Source organism: Amblyomma maculatum, chromosome 4 (genome assembly GCF_055883805.1).
Source record: "Amblyomma maculatum isolate TAMU_Amacu chromosome 4, ASM5588380v1, whole genome shotgun sequence".
Lineage (NCBI taxonomy): Eukaryota > Metazoa > Arthropoda > Arachnida > Ixodida > Ixodidae > Amblyomma > Amblyomma maculatum.
Window position 1 is genome coordinate 177,848,375 of NC_139347.1, and position 17,791 is coordinate 177,866,165.

A 17,791-nucleotide genomic window follows, 5' to 3' on the forward strand; every position below is an offset into this window, starting at 1 on the left:
CATTTATATTAATGATTTGCCTAACAGCATTGCTTCTTCTGTGTGTCTCTTTGCTGATGATTGTGTTATTTACCGTGAAATTAACAGTGACTCTGACATTTCTGTTCTTCAGTCTGATATTAATCAAGTTTCAGAGTGGTGTAAATTATGGCAAATGGAGCTTAACATTAACAAGTGCAAACATATGCGTATTTCTCGTCGTAACAATGAAGTAGCTAATTACAACCTCAATAATACTCCTCTTGAAACTGTGTCTTCGTATAAATACCTTGGTGTGCACATAACTTCCAATCTTTCTTGGAATCTGCATGTAGAATCTATTACTAACAATGCTAACCGCATGTTGGGGTACCTGCGCCGAAACTTTAACCTTTCTTCTAGTTCAATAAAATTGCTTCTTTATAAAACCCTTGTTCGTCCTAAATTGGAATATGCAGCCTCTGTCTGGGACCCTGGCCTTGCATCTCTAGAATCTGAAATCGAATCTGTTCAAAACCGCGCGTCACGTTTTATACTTTCCAACTATCACCGTAACTCCAGTGTTACCGTTATGAAAACAACATTATCATTACCACCGCTTTCACTACGCAGAAAAATTTCTCGCTTATTCCTATTTCACAAAATCTATTACCACAATCCTGTCCTTAAGAGCCAGCTACTAACTACCCCCACATATGTTTCAGGTCGCATTGATCATCTTCACAAAGTAGGTGTTCCGTCATGTCGTACTAAACACGCCTCTTATTCTTTTGTTCCAAACACTTCTGTCAGTTGGAACCACCTCCCTAGGCACATTGCTGATATTACGGACCCAAATTCTTTTAAGACTGCCGTATGTAATCTATATTTATAGATGGTAGTCAATTGTTTTTGTTCGTTTTCGGTGACATTGTTGACTGTCGGAAATGTTTTTTTGCCTCAACTGCTTTTCCGCTTTTTTTTTTTTTTTTTTTTTTGCGCCAATCCTCTTTTTTTTTTTATCACTTTTCGCCGTGTTATTGTTTCTTCTATGTTGTTTTATGCTGCACTGTACCCTGTACCAATGTATCTTTCCCACTCCCCTCTTTAATGCCTTCGGGCCCTGAGGGTATATGAATAAATAAATAAATAAATAAATAAATAAATGTCTTCATTAAATTCAAGGTACGACGTAATACACAACTGATTACGTCATCAAAGTAAAGCCTTACGGGCGGATGGACAAGATCGTGGCAGCCAGCATGAGCCATTAAATGGTTCCGCCTTGAAATTTCCATATAGAAAAAGATTAAGCACAGAGACGCAATCTCCCCAGTTCTATTCACAGCTTGCTTAGGGGAAGCATTCAATGACGTGGAATGGGAGCAGATAGGGATAAGGGTAGATGGAGGATACCTCTGTAATCGGTGGTTTGTTGACGACAGAGCCTTGCTAAGTACCTCAGGGGATGAATTGCAAAGAGTGATTTTTGACCTAGACAGCAAAAGCAGAAAGCTAGGCCAAAATCACTATACTATGATGATGTTCAGCAGCCTGAAGAAGGAACAGAAGTTTGCAATGGATAGCGAAGCCCTGATAGTCATTGGCAAATTTGTCCACTTAGGACAGGTAATAATCAAGATCCGGATCATGAAAGCAAAGTACCTGCGAGAATAAGATTGAACGGAGCCCACTTTGCAAGTATTCCCTCATTACGCGAGAAATATTCGCAGCTTACTGGTATCGCTCAAGAGGAAAGTATATAACGATTGTATATTATATGCACTGACCTATGGGGCTGAAGCTTGAAGACTAGTTAAAATTGCTCTACTTAAGTTGAGGACAATGCTGAGTGCTATTGAACAGCTAAAAGAGATAGGAACCGTGCACAGCGCGTCAAATCAATAACTCGAGTTAATGTCGTTCTAGTGGAAATCAGGAAAAAGAAATGAACTTGAGGAGGCATGCATCATGCCGCGAAGCATTCAAAACTGTATTTGTTGTTTTTCTAACAGACGCCGGCATACGGCCTTATCACTCTGATTCTGGATCGCGTATCAGTTCTCTCTTCTTTGTTAATGCTCGATGTCGCGAGTCGCACTTTACTAGTTTTGTTGTAGCGCAAGATGCACCGAGATCTGTCTCAAAGATTCCTGCCACCCGAGTGTCTCTCTACAATGTTGCAGCTTGTGCTGGTAGCAGTTTGCGACGTTATCTGTATTGCTCTGAGAAGCCTTTAAATTGAGCGTTGACGAGTGCGACGAGCGACGAGCACGTTTGTTCCTATCACCGCCGCCGAGTTGCTTATTCTTTTGCGGGCGCAAGTCAGTCCAATAAAGAGTTAATTTCAGTACCATCAAGCCTGTGTCTTCTTTTGGCGTCAACGACCTTGTCACCACCACGTGACATCTGGTGGCGGTGCTGCCTTTGATCCTTGAAGCGAAGACCCCAGCTTTGTTCCTGTTACCCTGGAGGACCAGTCAACAGGCCACCGAACCAGTCGCCGGGTTCAAGGGCTCCAACCTGAACACGGTCTGCTGCCGGACCCCATACGATCTCAGAAGGCATCGACGCTGACAATGGCCCACCCTACGGCACCGGTTGTTTTCGTCCAACCCCGTGAGTCCCCCTGCTTCCATGGACGACCGGACGAAGATGCGGAAGACTGGATGGACCTTTTTGGCCATGTGGCAAAATTTAAAGGCTGGAATGACGCTGCGAAACTCAGGCAAGTCTACTTTGTTCTTCAAGGACATGCCCGAGTTTGGTTCGACAATCACGAGACTTCTTTAAAAAATTGGGAGACATTCAAAGCACAGTTCTTGATGTTCTGCCTAAAAAGAAAGAGCTCAGGCCCTCCTTCAATCAAGAATTCAACTCCCAAATGAGCCCGTCCTGGTCTACGTAGAGGAGATGAAGCACCTGTTTCGCCTCGCGGACCCTAACATGACCGAAGGTGAGAGAGTGAAACTTTTAATGGGAGGCGTTAAAGAGTCGCTTATTGCAGGGCTTGTCCGGAACCCGCCGAAAACTGTGGACGGATTTGAATGTGAAACATCGACCATCGAGAAGACACTGGACACACGGATGCGCCACTACGAGCGACCACTTCAACCAGACTACTCAAGCCATTACCCCAGCGCATCTGCAAGCGGAGAAAACCTTCGAGACCTCATCCGAAAGATTGTGCGAGAGGAGCTCCGCCGATTGCTGCCATCATCGCAACAACCCCAGGTGGCGACGCTCGCGGACATCGTCCGTGAAGAAGTCCAGCAGGCGCTGGGCGTTCCTAAAGCGACGGCTGCGGGAGTTCCAGCACAAGGATCAACAGCGATGAACTGCGCTGCTGCATTACGTCGCCCTGCGCTCCGACATGATGACTTTCCAACCCCTCGCTGCTACCGTCCTGTTCCTGAAAACCGCCCGTCGGCACCCGCCCGCCAAGCCTACCAACGATCTCCAAGCCTCAGGAAGTGCGACAGCTGGAGGGCAGCGAACAACCGGCCATCATGCTTCCACTGCGGTGAGGCCGGCCACAATCTGCGCCACTGCCGTACTGAAAAATCGGTCTCCGAGGGTTTGCAGTCGGTTCTCCACGACCACGCCCAGGTGAACGACCGCAAGAAATCGACAACTATCCGCGTAGCGGTGAGACTGCGCCACCAAGCCGTCGATTCAGGTCTCCATCGCCATACAGGGCTCGCTTTGAGCCGCCAGGCCATAACTACGATGAGAGTATGCGCGGAAGGTCCCCAGGCCCGCGCAGAGGAAACTAAATAGAGCAGCCGTTGGAGTTGAAGTTGCTGCATGGCAAAAACACGAAGATCCTCTATCGCCGACGATGAGTGACCACGACGCAGCCATTAAACCGCCGATCCACAACACGAAAATGTCGACGAGATCACGACCAGTTGACATCGCCGCCCCGCGACGTTACGATGGTGTGCCCAGTCCGCGACCTGAGCACAATACGAAGCAGAGATCGAACACTGAAGGCAACGTGCAATACTAGGACGCGATCAAGCGACATTGAGGTTGCTGTTAGCGGACATACGGTTACCGCCCTAGTGGACACCGGTACCAACTACTCTGTCATCAATCGAGCTTTCGTCGCCCAGCTCAAGAAAGGGACGACCACTTGGGACGGCCCACTAATCCGCACCGCTGGTGGTAACCTTATTACGCCGTCGAGGCGATGCACCGCAATGGTTACAGTAAATGGACGTACATACCCTACAAGCTTCGTCGTCCTACAGCACGGTACCCGCGATATGATTCTGGGCATGTATTTGCTGAATGAACATCGAGCGATCATCGAACTCCGATCGAAAATCACCAAGCTCTCGACAGACAAAGCCATACCGGCTACGAGAGCTTCGACGCATCACGTCGCTCTTAACGTCCTCGACGGAGAATTGACCGTACCGCCCCGATCAAGCGTAATCGTCCCTGTGGTTACAGCAGAAGTCGAAATCACAGAAGGGGTTGTCGAAGGAAACACTCAGTTGTTACTGGATAGAGGACTTGGCATCGCAAGAGGCACCGTCCGTTTCCGTCGTGGACATGCTGATGTGCTCGTCATGACCTTCACCGACGAATACCGGCACCTGAACAAGAGCATGACGATTGCTTTCCTTGACGAGCTAGCGGACAGCCGAGAAGTATTCGCACTCTCCAGTCAACTTGAAGACGATGCACCCAACCGAGCGAAGCAGCCCAATTTCGACATTAACCCAGCGCTGCCCGAGATAGAAAAGACCGGATTCGCACTCTGCTTTAAAACTACAGCAAGTGCTTTTCTTCAGCGTCGAAGGTGCGGCAAACTTCGTCGGCAAAGCATCGCATCATCACGGACGAAAACACTCGACCGCTACGTCAAAGCCCCTATCGTGTATCGTCTCGAGAACGCCAGGCCATACGTGATCAAGTTGAGGAAATGCTGCGTGAAGAAGTGATCCAGCCATGCAACAGCCCCTGGACGGCACCAGTAGTTTTGGTGAAGAAAGACGGCACACTTCGCTTCTGCGTTGATTACCGCCGCTTGAATGGCATAACTAAGAAGGATGTCTACACGCTTCCCCGCATCGATGAAACTCTGGACTGGCTCTGTAACGCTAGGTACTTCTCATCGATGGACCTGAAGAGCGGATATTGGCAAATTGAGGTCTGCGAAAGAGATCGCGAGAAGACCGCATTCATCATACCGGACGGCCTTTGTGAGTTCAAGGTGATGCCATTTGACTTCTGCTCCGCACCAGCCACGTTTCAACAAGTAATGGAAAAAGTCCTGTCAGGCCTGAAGTGGCAAATTTGTTTTGTATATTTGGACGGCGTTGTTGTTTTCTCCTCAAACTTTCAAGACCACCTAAAACGGCTGCAGACAGTGCTGGAAGCAATCAAGTCATCGGGACTAACGCTAAAAGCAGAGAAGTGCCACTTCTTCTACTAAGAGCTGCGGTTCCTAGGTCACATCGTTAGCAAGGATGGTATTCGCCCAGACCCGGGGAAAACAGCTGATATCGCACAATTCCCACCGCCTGCGGACAAGAAAGCTCTGCGCCGATTCCTTGGGCTGTGCGCTATCATCGACGATTTGTCACTTTTCGCGTATCGCCCAACCGTTGACGCCGTTTACAAAGGCTGACGTACCTTTTAAAAGGAAACACCGCAAGGAGAAGCCTTCGACGAATTTAAGCACCGCCAGCAGTTCCCTCCTATCCATGGCCACTGATGAAAACGCCGAGACCGAAATTCACACCGACGCGAGCAGTGTAGGCCTAGGAGCCGTTCTTGTTCAGTAGAGTGCCGCACAGGAGAAAGTAATCGCCTACGCTAGCAGGTCTCTATTACAAGCGGAAGTCAATTACTCAACGACAGAGAAGTGCCTCGCGATCATCTGGGCCACTTCTAAGTTTCGTCCATACCTATACGGCCGACCATTCAAGGTGGTAAGCGATCAGCACGCGCTCTGCTGGTTGGCTAATTTGAAAGATCCTTCAGGCCGCCTTGCCAGATGGAGCCTACGACTTCAAGAATTTGACTTGACGGTAGTCAAGTCAAATTCACACGCTATCGCACGCTATCGCCGACGTTCCCCCGCAGGACGATGATGACGACGCCTCTTTGGGACCGGTAAGTGCCAGCAGTTTCGCAGAACAACAGCGATCAGACCCTGACCTGAAAGCGCTAGCGGATTTCTTAGAAGGAAAGACCGCTTCCCCTGCTGGTGTCGTCAGGCGACATTTATCATCATTTTCGTTAAGCAAAGGCCTCTTCGTGAAGACCTTCGCACCCACCAGGACCGCGCAGCTTCATGTAGTGCCTAAAAACCTCCGGCAGAAAATTCTGCAGGCGGTGCACGATGAGCCCACAACAGGCCACCTCGGATTTGTGCCGTTACGTCGAATCGAGGAGAAGTACTACTGGCCATGACTGCTGAAGTTGCCGACTACGTGAAGACGTGTCGTGAGTGCCAACGACGCAGGACGCCGCCGATCAGGCCAGCAGGACTACTAAACCCCATTCCGTACTCAATCCTGCCCTTTCAACAAATTGGGAGGGATCTTCTCAGCCCCTTTCCATCTTCGTCTATGGATAACTAGTGGATCATCGTGGCAGCTGACTACCTTACCCGTTACGCCGAAGCAAAAGCACTACCAATGGTACCGCGGGAGAAGTCACCAAATTTTTTGTCGAACAAACGCTCTTGCGACACGGCGCCCCAGAAGTGCTCATCACGCACAGGGAACGACATTTACTGCAGAGTTGACGCAAGCCATCCTGGAATAATGTCATACAAGCCATCGATGAACAACTGCGTACCATCCTCAGACCAATAGCCATACGGAGCGCCTGAACAAAACGATAGCGAACATGAGCGCTTGTACATCGACACTGATCACAAGACCTGGGACGCCATCTTGCTGTACGTGATCTTCGTGTATAACACGGCAGTCCAGGAGACGACCAGAGCGACCCCGTTGAAGATTGTTTACGGCAGGGAGTCCAAGACGACGCTCGACGCAATGCTGCCGCGCGTACCCAACGAGGACGACCTTGACGTCGCCGCCTACCTGCAGCGTGCAGAGGAAGCCCGATGACTCGCCCGGCTGAGTATTAAAGACCAACAGCGCACCGACAGCCGACAATACAACTTACGACAATGCCACGCACAGTACAATCCAGGAGACCAAGTGTGGGTTTGGACTCCAATTCGCCGTCGCGGACTGAGTGAAAAGTTGTTGCGTCGATACTTTGGGCCATGCAAAATCATTCGCTGCATCGGACCACTGGACAATGAAGTCCTTTCCGACGGAACGTCAGCATCACAGTGGCGACGCGCACGCCCAGAAATTGCACATGTTGTATGACTGAAGCCATGTTACGCGCGTTAAGGAATCTGTGGTGTATAAACTTTGCAGCGTTTATGTTTAGGTTGCTTTGATTTGGAATATCGAGGCGATGTTTTTAGCACTTCGAGCCTTTGGAGTGTCGCGGTGCCTCCATACATGACCTTTCGCGTGACCGTGTGACGTCAGGCCAGACCGAGAGACGGGGCCCAAGCTAGCTCCATCGAATGGTGGCGGCCCAAGCAGCACACCAGCATTGGTCCAACAATGGTTCATCACTGGAAAAGAATGGCATCGATATTGGACTGATATTGGCATTTGGGCATTTTACTACATTCTCCATTCTTGGCCCATCTTTCGTTCCAAGATTGGTCCAGTGTTCAACCAAGCTGGAGCCACCAATGGTGGCACAATATTAGACTTTCCATTCATGCACCATGATTCTTGCCAATACTGTCCAGCATTATACCATCATTGTATTACCAATATTTGTTTAATACCAGCTATTCCATTGATGGCCCATTGTCAATGCCAATATCATACCAATGGTTAGCCATTGCAGGTGCACTGGCTACTCCATTCATGCCGCATATTGTCGATAACAATATTAATCGAATGGTTTATGGGTACACCGGCTACTCCATTCATGTACCATTGATGATGTCAAGATTACACATTTTGTGGCACTGCCTGTGCAGGCCATAAAATGCAGCCTTTTTCATTCTAGCCATATTCGTGACAGCACATCGAACTTGCTGGGACAATAATGGCCTTTCAAATAGGAATGGCCATAATAATTCAAATTGTCGCTCATGAGCAACCAGTAGATATTCACAAAACAAGGGCATGGTTCACAAAGAGATAATATTTATTGCAATTGTTACTATAGACGGCAGTTGTTACTAGCCAGCGCTGAGGGCACACACAGCCGCAGTTAGCAGGGCAGTGGCAGGGTTGGTCAGGGCAGGGCGGGCTCTCGGGAAGTGGAAGGGGCCAGGGAGCTGGAGGGCACACTCATAGGCGTAGTGAGGGGGCTGACCCTGCAATCGCATTCACAGGTGGCATGTCTGGTTCGCCAGGGGAGGTTTCAGCAAAACGCCTTTTTCTTCCACCCCCCCTGTCACAGGAACCAGGCAGCCACCTGCGAATAAATGCGTGTGCCTCCAAATCGTCCACCCCAACTTTTTCGCAAAAGGCACCTGCACAAAAACAATGAGGAAACAAAATTTACAACACTATTACGAGGCATATAAAATCGCGTGCATTATTTTAGGAAGATGTAGAAAATTCCAGAATTCATGTACCGAAATTCATGGTCAATGAGAAACACTATACTGATGAGTTCCAGATTAGTTTCAGCTGCCTTGGGTTTATTAGGATGAAAGACGCACATACATTGCATAGCATGTGCCCTGTTGCATTTTGATCGCCTCCACAGCAATACGGCTGAGACAGCCAGTGTTTCATCCCACACTAGGAATTAGTGCTTGATTGTCGGCTGTCTCCGCATATGACTGGCGCGCTAGTTTTTTGCCGCTCCTACGCTTTCGGTGATGTGCAAACAGTTTATACTAAATATCGTTACCAAGAGAATGTTCGGCGACCATTTGAATTTTTTTAAAATGGCTAGATATAATATACACAAGCGATCTAAGCCCACGACTGCTGCACTGGCCGCTGGTTAGCTGATATACGCTTTTGACTGGTTTTGTGGGTAGTTCACTTAAACGGGAGCTCACTTAAACGGGTAGCTCACAGGTGCATCATTTTTACACATATACTGCTTGTCCAAGCAAATTTGATCCAAGGGATAAAAAAAAAACATTTCGGAGGCAGGCAAAGGAAACCAGATACATAATGCTGGAAGCTACCTTGAGCGCCACAGAAAAGGTTTTGTTTGGAATCCTTAATTGACATTATTTACTTAAATTACTGATTATTGACTTACACAATAAATGGTGTTGCTACTTTGAAGAGTACCGGCACAAACCACGTTTGATTATTTGCGATAAAGAGCCCTCACGTCTGCATTTTGAACGCCAGATACAGTAGGAAACCACGAAAATACAAAAATCAGATTCCTGGACAATACAATTGAGGACTTGGCTTGGCTCGACAGCCCTGTGTAGCGTTAGATCTACAAGTTGCCTATGGTTTCTTCGTCCGCGCCAGCACATTCGTCCAGCAAGACTGTATTTGTATTTTACAGCTAAAAAATACTGTTCCACTCATTTGTATCCTTACCGCTTTGTAGTCATTATCCGCATTGCAAAGTTCGGCGTGCTCATTGTAACTCGAGCCTTCATGTGCGCCAAAGGGCCGACGAGAAGCAACCATCGCCAGCATATCACCCTTACTCATGCATGGGGCTAGCCATCATAGCGGCAGGTTATTTTGTCCGCTCAAAATCATGTTGTGAGCAGCACAATCGAGGTGCTCGAATGGGCTGGTAACGGTATCTACATAACCCGGAATTTATCTGCAGCTGGAAAAAAAGGTACACATGAGGTTTATAACCGCAAATATTGAAACAGGGGTTTCCGAACGTGCTCACCGACTCTAAGTCCTACTTATTGTCTAAAGTGAATATTTAGTACTTGAAGCGAATAACCTCACTTCGCTACGTACACAATAAAAATTTTCTGCGCTGTCCTAAGTGGCTGCCAGCAATGCGCCACCGGTTTCCATCGTGTTTCTAATGGTTTATTTATAACCCTTGGCTCAAGATATGGGGCGCAGCAGGTGTGATGTAGCTTGAATAAAACCTGCAAGAGATTATATATATGGGTAGATTTGTAAGGTTTACAGATTTCACTTACAAATTCTACGGGAATCGCGTCACTGCGGCCTTTCTTTGACACGTAATAGCGCTCTATTCGTGGCTAAAATAAAGTACTCAACGTATTAATTAAGCTTAGCAATTGCAGCTGTAACAGAAAGTGAGGGCCGGCGACAGCTAAGGTGTGCCTAGCTTTCAAATTTTCTTAGATGACACAACCGTTCGAAATATGGAATATTAAAAAAAGCCCTTGATATTGGCTTTCTCACAGCGTATTATGGGTGCCTTAGTTAAGAAACATAATCCAGGTCCCATGGCCATCTTTCGTTTCCAATGAAATTCTTGTATGTGGTGGGCGAATATCTAGACACAAAAGAATTAAGTTTTTCAAGATACGCGTAGTTCCCTCGAAAAAAAAAAATTGTGTGGTATATCTCTAGAGGTAGAAAACGCTGTTTTTTCCATTTCAAAATGTTGCAAGTTTGGATACCATGATTTTGTCATCTACTATGTTTTACTCACTAAATATATGCAGGTTTTACATTTACAAACACTATTAGAAACCTGTTTTGTTTTTGCAGTTGAGTTATTAAAAAATCGCAAACTTTGCTTCAGGAGCGTTATGCTGCAAAAATATTATTCATTTTTAACCTTATGTACTGGCATATGATGCATTAGGTTGGTTGCACTAAATATGTTTTCACTTCCTGACGCATGCTCTTAATTCCAGGCAGTATCTGGAGCTCCAGACCACTAGGTGTGTTCTCCACAACGGATCAAAATTGCTCAGAATTCGAAAACAGCAGTAAAGAGCAAATTTGCTGCAATTAAAGAAAAGATCATCTTCGATTTTCATTCAAATCCCTCTCAAAAATCTTTAGTACCTCAAAAATATCGCGGACTGAAAAGTGTTGCGTTATACTGTTTAAAAATATAACACTAAATATTAAACCGAGTGCTTGTGCTGATAATGGCCAAATTCAGCCTTCATTCTTGCAAGATCCAATAACATCTTGGCACGGAAACTATTTCTCTACATTATCTAGGTTCCATTCTTTATTTATGAAAAAATTTGAAGCTCTAGATTTGTGTGTGTTTCTGCATATTATTTTGAAATTGGACAAAAGTAAGAAAATGTTAAAATAAGGAAAACTGATTAGAATTGAAGAAACGGCCGCAACATCAATTTTTATCAAAATCTGCGGAAACAATACAAAGTATATTATTAATATGAGTCAGTAAATATATTGAATTCTGCGAAATGTAATATTAGAAATATAAAAATGCCTGTTTTTGTTCTATAGATGTGTTTATATGGCTCCCCCTTATGGAGTAGGCATCATAACTTCAAGTTAGTATTTGCTGAATATAGTTACATTTTACCTTAAGTAAAATTTAAAACCTTGTCAGCGCTTATACATCCTTTTCTGCTTCTGGGCAAATAGCTTAAAATGGTATTGATTCACTATTTCTGTCAATTTCATGGCAGAACGCAAGTGAAGGCTGAACTTTTTCTCTGTCCTGCATTCTTTTTTATTGCTAGGTGCAATAGTATTCAATCTAGTTTATTAATATATTATTCCATTTCTCAACTTTGACCACCACTAACAATACCATATTTTTGAAGATGATTTTTCAATGTGTAAGTTTTATAATTACAATCATAAGCAAATCGCTTTCCAGCGTAATAATTTTGGTGGCGTTACAGAGAACACACATAGAAGGTTAGAGTCTCCAAATTCTGCCTTAAATTAACAATATGACCTGCGTAATAAACACAGAATGTTTTAGTGCAAACGACGTAACGCATTACGTCAGTATGTAAGGTTGAACATTAACATTTTTGTAGCGCGTTGTTCTTGAAGCAAAGTTTGCGATTTTTTACTAAATCAACTGCATCAATGAAACACACTTTTAATACTTCTTATACAAGTAAATGTTACGCAAATGCGGTGAGTAAAAAGCAATGAATGACGAAATTTTACGCAACCAGCCGGCCTCCAAACTTGCAACTTTTTGAAACGACAAAAACGGCGTTTTCCAGCTTTAGTGATAGGCATTTTTTTTTTCGAGAATACTACGCCGCATCTGGCAAACCTAAAGGTCATTCCTTTGTGTCGAGAGATTAGCCCACTACATATGAAAATTTAATTAAAAAAAATGGTCATGGCACCACGCTTACTGTTCCTGTCCGAAGACATCCATATTTGTTTTCATTTCGTCTCTTCAAACAGGCTGGTTTAGCCAATGCGGTGAATAAAAATATCATCGCATATATTAAAGATTTTCGCGCTATATGTTATAGCTAAAGCTACCTATATTGTCACAACTGTCATACATTATTTGTAGCTGAAACAACATCACAAAAGGGATTCGATTGCAAATTGTTCGCTAGTTAAATAGACGTACGAGATGACACACGTATACTTTGTAGAATAAAATTTAGGAAAGAGCAGATACAAACTACAGGCGAATAATGCTATGATATGGAGCATATGTATTACTCCGATTAACAGTAAAAAAATCAACTTTTAACATATTAATATATTCGACAAACTATTGGATGCTCACATAGGAACACAGTTAATGAGCTCATCCACGCATATAATGTCTATGGGCATTAGATGTGTGGATGACTTCGTTTTATTCCAATTCGTGCGTCACTCAAAATAATTGAGCGAGAAAAAAGTTAATGTCTACACAATTTTCAATGAGTATACCACAAATTATACTAAGGTGCCTCATATATGTCACATCACCTAGCAAGTGAAATGGGATAACAGAAGTAATCAGACTCTAACCCTGATCAGCATTTCGCTTTTGCGCCATCTTTGTAAGTATTTAGGCGGGCTTTTCCACTGATTATCCTCTTCTTTATACCCCTGCCACCCACAGGACACAAATCTTCTGGGGGCACCGAACTGTTGGTTTTCGCACCAGTGATACAACTTAATGGATCCATTTATACGTAGAAAACACTCTCGATGCGCACCTAAAAAAAAAGGAAAGCATGTATGTGTAGGCGAAATCATTCACCGGCGATTTAATAATATGATTTGAACAATAAAATCACACTCGAAGTAACAAAAAAGTGGTGGAGAGATAGGAATTGAAGCAATGAAAGGCGGTTGCTTTCTGCAAAAATAAAAATAAAAAGAGGTCCACCGTCTATAAGAATAGGCAATAAAAATAAGGCATATTTAAAGGTGCATGCAGCAGTTACAGTGATGCAGTGCTACCTTTTTTAGGCAGGCTTTTCCGCTGATTTTCTTCTTTTTTATTGCCCTTCCAACCACAGGACACACATCTTCTGGGGGTTGTCGGTTTTCGCACCAGTGATACAACTCAATCGATCCATTTCTACGTAGAAAACGCTCCCGATGCGCATCTAAAAAAATGAAAGCATGTATGTGCAGGCTAAAACATTCACACATGATAAAACAATATGATTTGAACAATGAAATCAAATGATCACACCCAGAGCAACAAGAAAGTGGTGGAAAGACAGAAATTGAAGCAATGAAAGACGGTTGCTTACTGAACAAAGCCTATAGCAAGAGGTCCTGCGTCTATAAGAATAGGCAATAAATTAAGGCACGTTTATAGGTGCATGCAGCAGTTAAAGCGATGCAGTGTTACCTTTCTTTTTCACTGCAGTGATTGGTATAAATATTACAGCAATTGCTAGGCATCTCAGGTAACCCCATTGAAAACTTCATCCAAGATACCGAGGAGCAGTGGCGTGTTATTTGCAGCTGTTAACGGAAAGACAGGCTATCCTATGAGTGCATGCGCATTTCCTCCTTTTTGTACCTTGAATAAAAGCGACTGAACAGTGAGTGTTGCAAGAGGTGCAGCGTCCCTAGGAATGGGGAACAAAATTAAGTTTTAGTAAACAGAGGTACAAAAAGAAGCAAATATGCCTGCAATAATAGCATGATGGCCTACCTTTTGATCAACAGCTGTAAACAACCTGTCACTGCCAGTCGGTTCCTTAGATAGGCTTATCAATGCCAGAGCTTAAACCTAAAAGCAATATGAGTAATATTTATTACGGTCACGGCCGTAAACAATTCTAGCGCAACACTCCATTACTGTAACTATTCAACAGTCCATTTATACATATCGTTCATTAAAGAACCATGCACATCATATTAAGTTGCTCTTTTCTACTCCCAGATGATTTCCTATAGAATTAGAATACGTGGATCGCTGCTTCGGTTTCAACATTCTTGCACGATGGCTATGGCGTGCACTTCATGCATACGGTACGGTACGTGAGGTACAAAGAGCTGTAATTGCCGAACAGGCGGACCTGACGGCCTGTCCCATTTCGCCTGAAAGTGCGCGCCGTGATCGAGCGCTTCGCGAGCAACATATTTCGGGCGATATGGTTGCCTCATACCGGCCGTCAATGTTTTGTACAATGTGTCCCGCGTGCACGTTGTTTACTTTGCAGTGACAGGGACGCAGTGCACACAGGCTTATGTGTCTTTTTGTTTGTATTGTTATTTTCCCCTGCCTTCGAAGCGCGTCTGCGAAATCGCCCTCCTATTGTCGCCGCTTTCTGATAACGCCCTCACCTGAAGGCGCGTGCTCAGAAGGGGGGCGTCGATTAAAAAAATTTTGAAAAGGGGCTCACTTGCGCTGTTCACGGCTTTCAATTCCTCAATATGATATTAACCCTTATAAAAGTGGAGGTTCATTATGACTTGATTATAGCCTAATCATCAAGCGGCATCATGCACACAATGTCCGCCCCACTGTAAAATTCGCTTGCACAGACGGCACGGACAGTTTTCAAAACTTCGTATGTACATCTGAAAACAAAAAATGCCCTTAACTCTTCACAAAATCCAAAAACTATGTGAACATGGCTTCCTGCGCGCATAAGAGAGGCTGTCCAAAATATATGTACAAAGCTGGGCGCATAGTATCTGGTTACTAATTGATTGCGGCGCGCTGCACAGTCAAAAAACTTCGCAAATGGCTGCCTGCAGTGTTCTGTCACGTGTTGGTGGCATACACACCTGTTACGCACGGCTCCTCTATTTTCGGCGCAAATGCTATTCATATCGCAGCCAGCAAATAAGTCCACGCACTTGGTTGCATGTAACCCGGACGAAAATTCGCTTAGTTCTTGAAGTCATGCTTCGCGCAGTTGTTTCGAAAAGAATACGGAAAGAGAACATTTGGGACTGGCGGGAGATTATATAGAACCAATTATGAAGCAATGGCATGCTGCAAAGATATATACTCACGGTCTAAGATGACGGCGTTCACTGAGTCCGATAATGCCGATGGTATTCCGCCATTGCTGTAATCCGTACTCCGGCGACATATCACAGCTCAGCTATTCACTGATATGTAGCAAGCACAAACCGGAGCACATGGACATGTATAGGCGCAAGAGAAAATTATGCACAGCGCAATGAAAAAGAAAATTAATGAGGGAAGAAATTAAAGAAAGGTTTAAGAAGCTGTCACAAGTCTTGTAGCGTCTTCAACAAGCTCTGAAATGAACGCTTCGGGAGGAGGCCGCACAGCAGCGCAGCTGGGGATGCTTTCTGTTGTGTCTTGCACGTAGACGCGTAGGCGAGGGGCAACAGCGAACCGCTCAACCAGTGCGCGATTCCCGCCGCGGTGTTGTGTTCGCATGGGCTGCGCGTGGGAACGAAGGACCAACGACCCTCTCAACATTCCGTTCCTCCCAGCCCTCTTCTGCTTGCACCGGCCAGCCGTGACTTCGGACCGTGCCGATGAGCGGCCGCCAGCGCGCACCGCTCGAGTCGAGTTCTAAAAAATAGTTTTGTTTTGTGTGTTCGCAATCGCATTGTTTCTTCAAGCCAACCACGTACATAACATTTTCTAAAAAAAATAGAAAGCCTCCCCATCTACCATCCACATTCTTGCGTAAATCCATACAGTTGGTGCATCGACAAATGCGCGCGTCATATTTCCCCTCCCGTTCGCCACCTATGATCGAACAAAGGATGGTCGTTCGACCTTTTATATTTACTTCAAAATATTATATATTGTTGCGTGATGACTGATTAATAATGTCGAAGAGGCGGAGTTCCGAGCTTCTCTTCTATTCTGGCCAACTTTGGTTATAGATTAATCAAATTATGTTCAAGTTATCTAGCTGAAAATTATCTGACTAAATATATAGTTTTTATTTGTATTCAGTTGTTCGCTTTTCAGGTATGAGTAGATGTTTTTATAAAAATTCTCAACATCGGCCCAGGAAATGAAAATTTCCTAATTTGCAGGCCTTTATTTCAGAAAAGGTTCATGGTAGAGCAGCAATAATTCCACAATATGTTCTCAGCATAATTATCCGCAAACAGCTAAAACTCATATTTTTATGACATTTGAATACAAAGATACGATCGCGCTAATTTACAGAAAACAGCGAATATTGAAAATTTTTAGGAAAAAAAAACAGTTTAAGATTGTTCAAGCTTTTTCCACCCATTCTACACTACCTCAGCTTTCAAAACCATTAAAAAACACCTTGCATAATTTTGTAGCGCAAGTAATTATGGCCACTTCGATAAAGCCTTTGTCCAATTATAGCGCACCGCGCAGTTCTGAAGATTCTACGGAATTTGTGAATTGTTCAAGGTTTTTAAATTTTGGCATATAATTTTGTAACAGGGAGAAATGTATTTACAAAAGAGGATTAAATATATATACATTGAGGAACAGCCAAGGAGCCAGGCTACGAGGGCCCCCGTTCGACGCACTTCTTTTTCTTAATCTTCCACAAACGAGCGCGCCACTTCGTCCTCATCATTCTCCAGCTATAACAATATTTCTTCGGTCATGTTTTGTCTCGACTTCGCGAATCGACGATGACAGACACAGCAATGAATGATTCAGAATCAATTTTGTGCGCGTCGAGGTTCTGATGCGCTGTGGGATCAGGCAACACACAGACGTTTTTCGCAATCACCTTCACCTTAACGCGGATTGCACAAAAAGACGATAACGTTCAATGAGCAAGCAACGTAATCCAAATCATTTTAGTAGAATGAAAGAATTGGAAAGGGCATGGAAAACTGCCTCATTAAAACAATGTTTCTGGGCTGCATTCGTTTTTTCGAATGACTCGACAGCGCACATTATTTTCATTCCTGTACAGTTTTTTTATTCCTTTGCCACCGCCTAGCGCGGCTGGAATGGTCAAACTCTAAACTAATAGGCGGAACAAACTATTTTTGTTGTTTATTGTCGATATATATGTTGTGCGCCATATAAATGTACCGGGGCCTTCATGCTCGCAGTCTGCGCGAAAAACTGTCATTTTTTTACCACCGTGTGAATGCCCAAAACTAAAATGGTAATCTCGCGAGTCTTTCGGCTTTTCATTTTCATGAAAGTGATTGCCAGTGATTGCGTCCAGAAAGTACACACATCATATTCGGTCCTTTCTCCAGGTAAACAGACGATGCTGCGCGTAGTTCCTTATGGATAATACAAAAGCACTAGAACAAAAACATCGCTGAGAAAATGGTCATTTGTTCCTTCAACTTGAGGCAACGTTTCCCTTCTCGGCAATGAAAACGCTACCTTCTAATCACTAATTTAATGTCACATGATCATGCTATGGCGACACGGTTTCGTTTTGTATGCGCGTTCTCACTGACAACTGGATTTGTACTAGAGGTTAAGTAGATGCAGGGATGTAATCGGCGTCCAA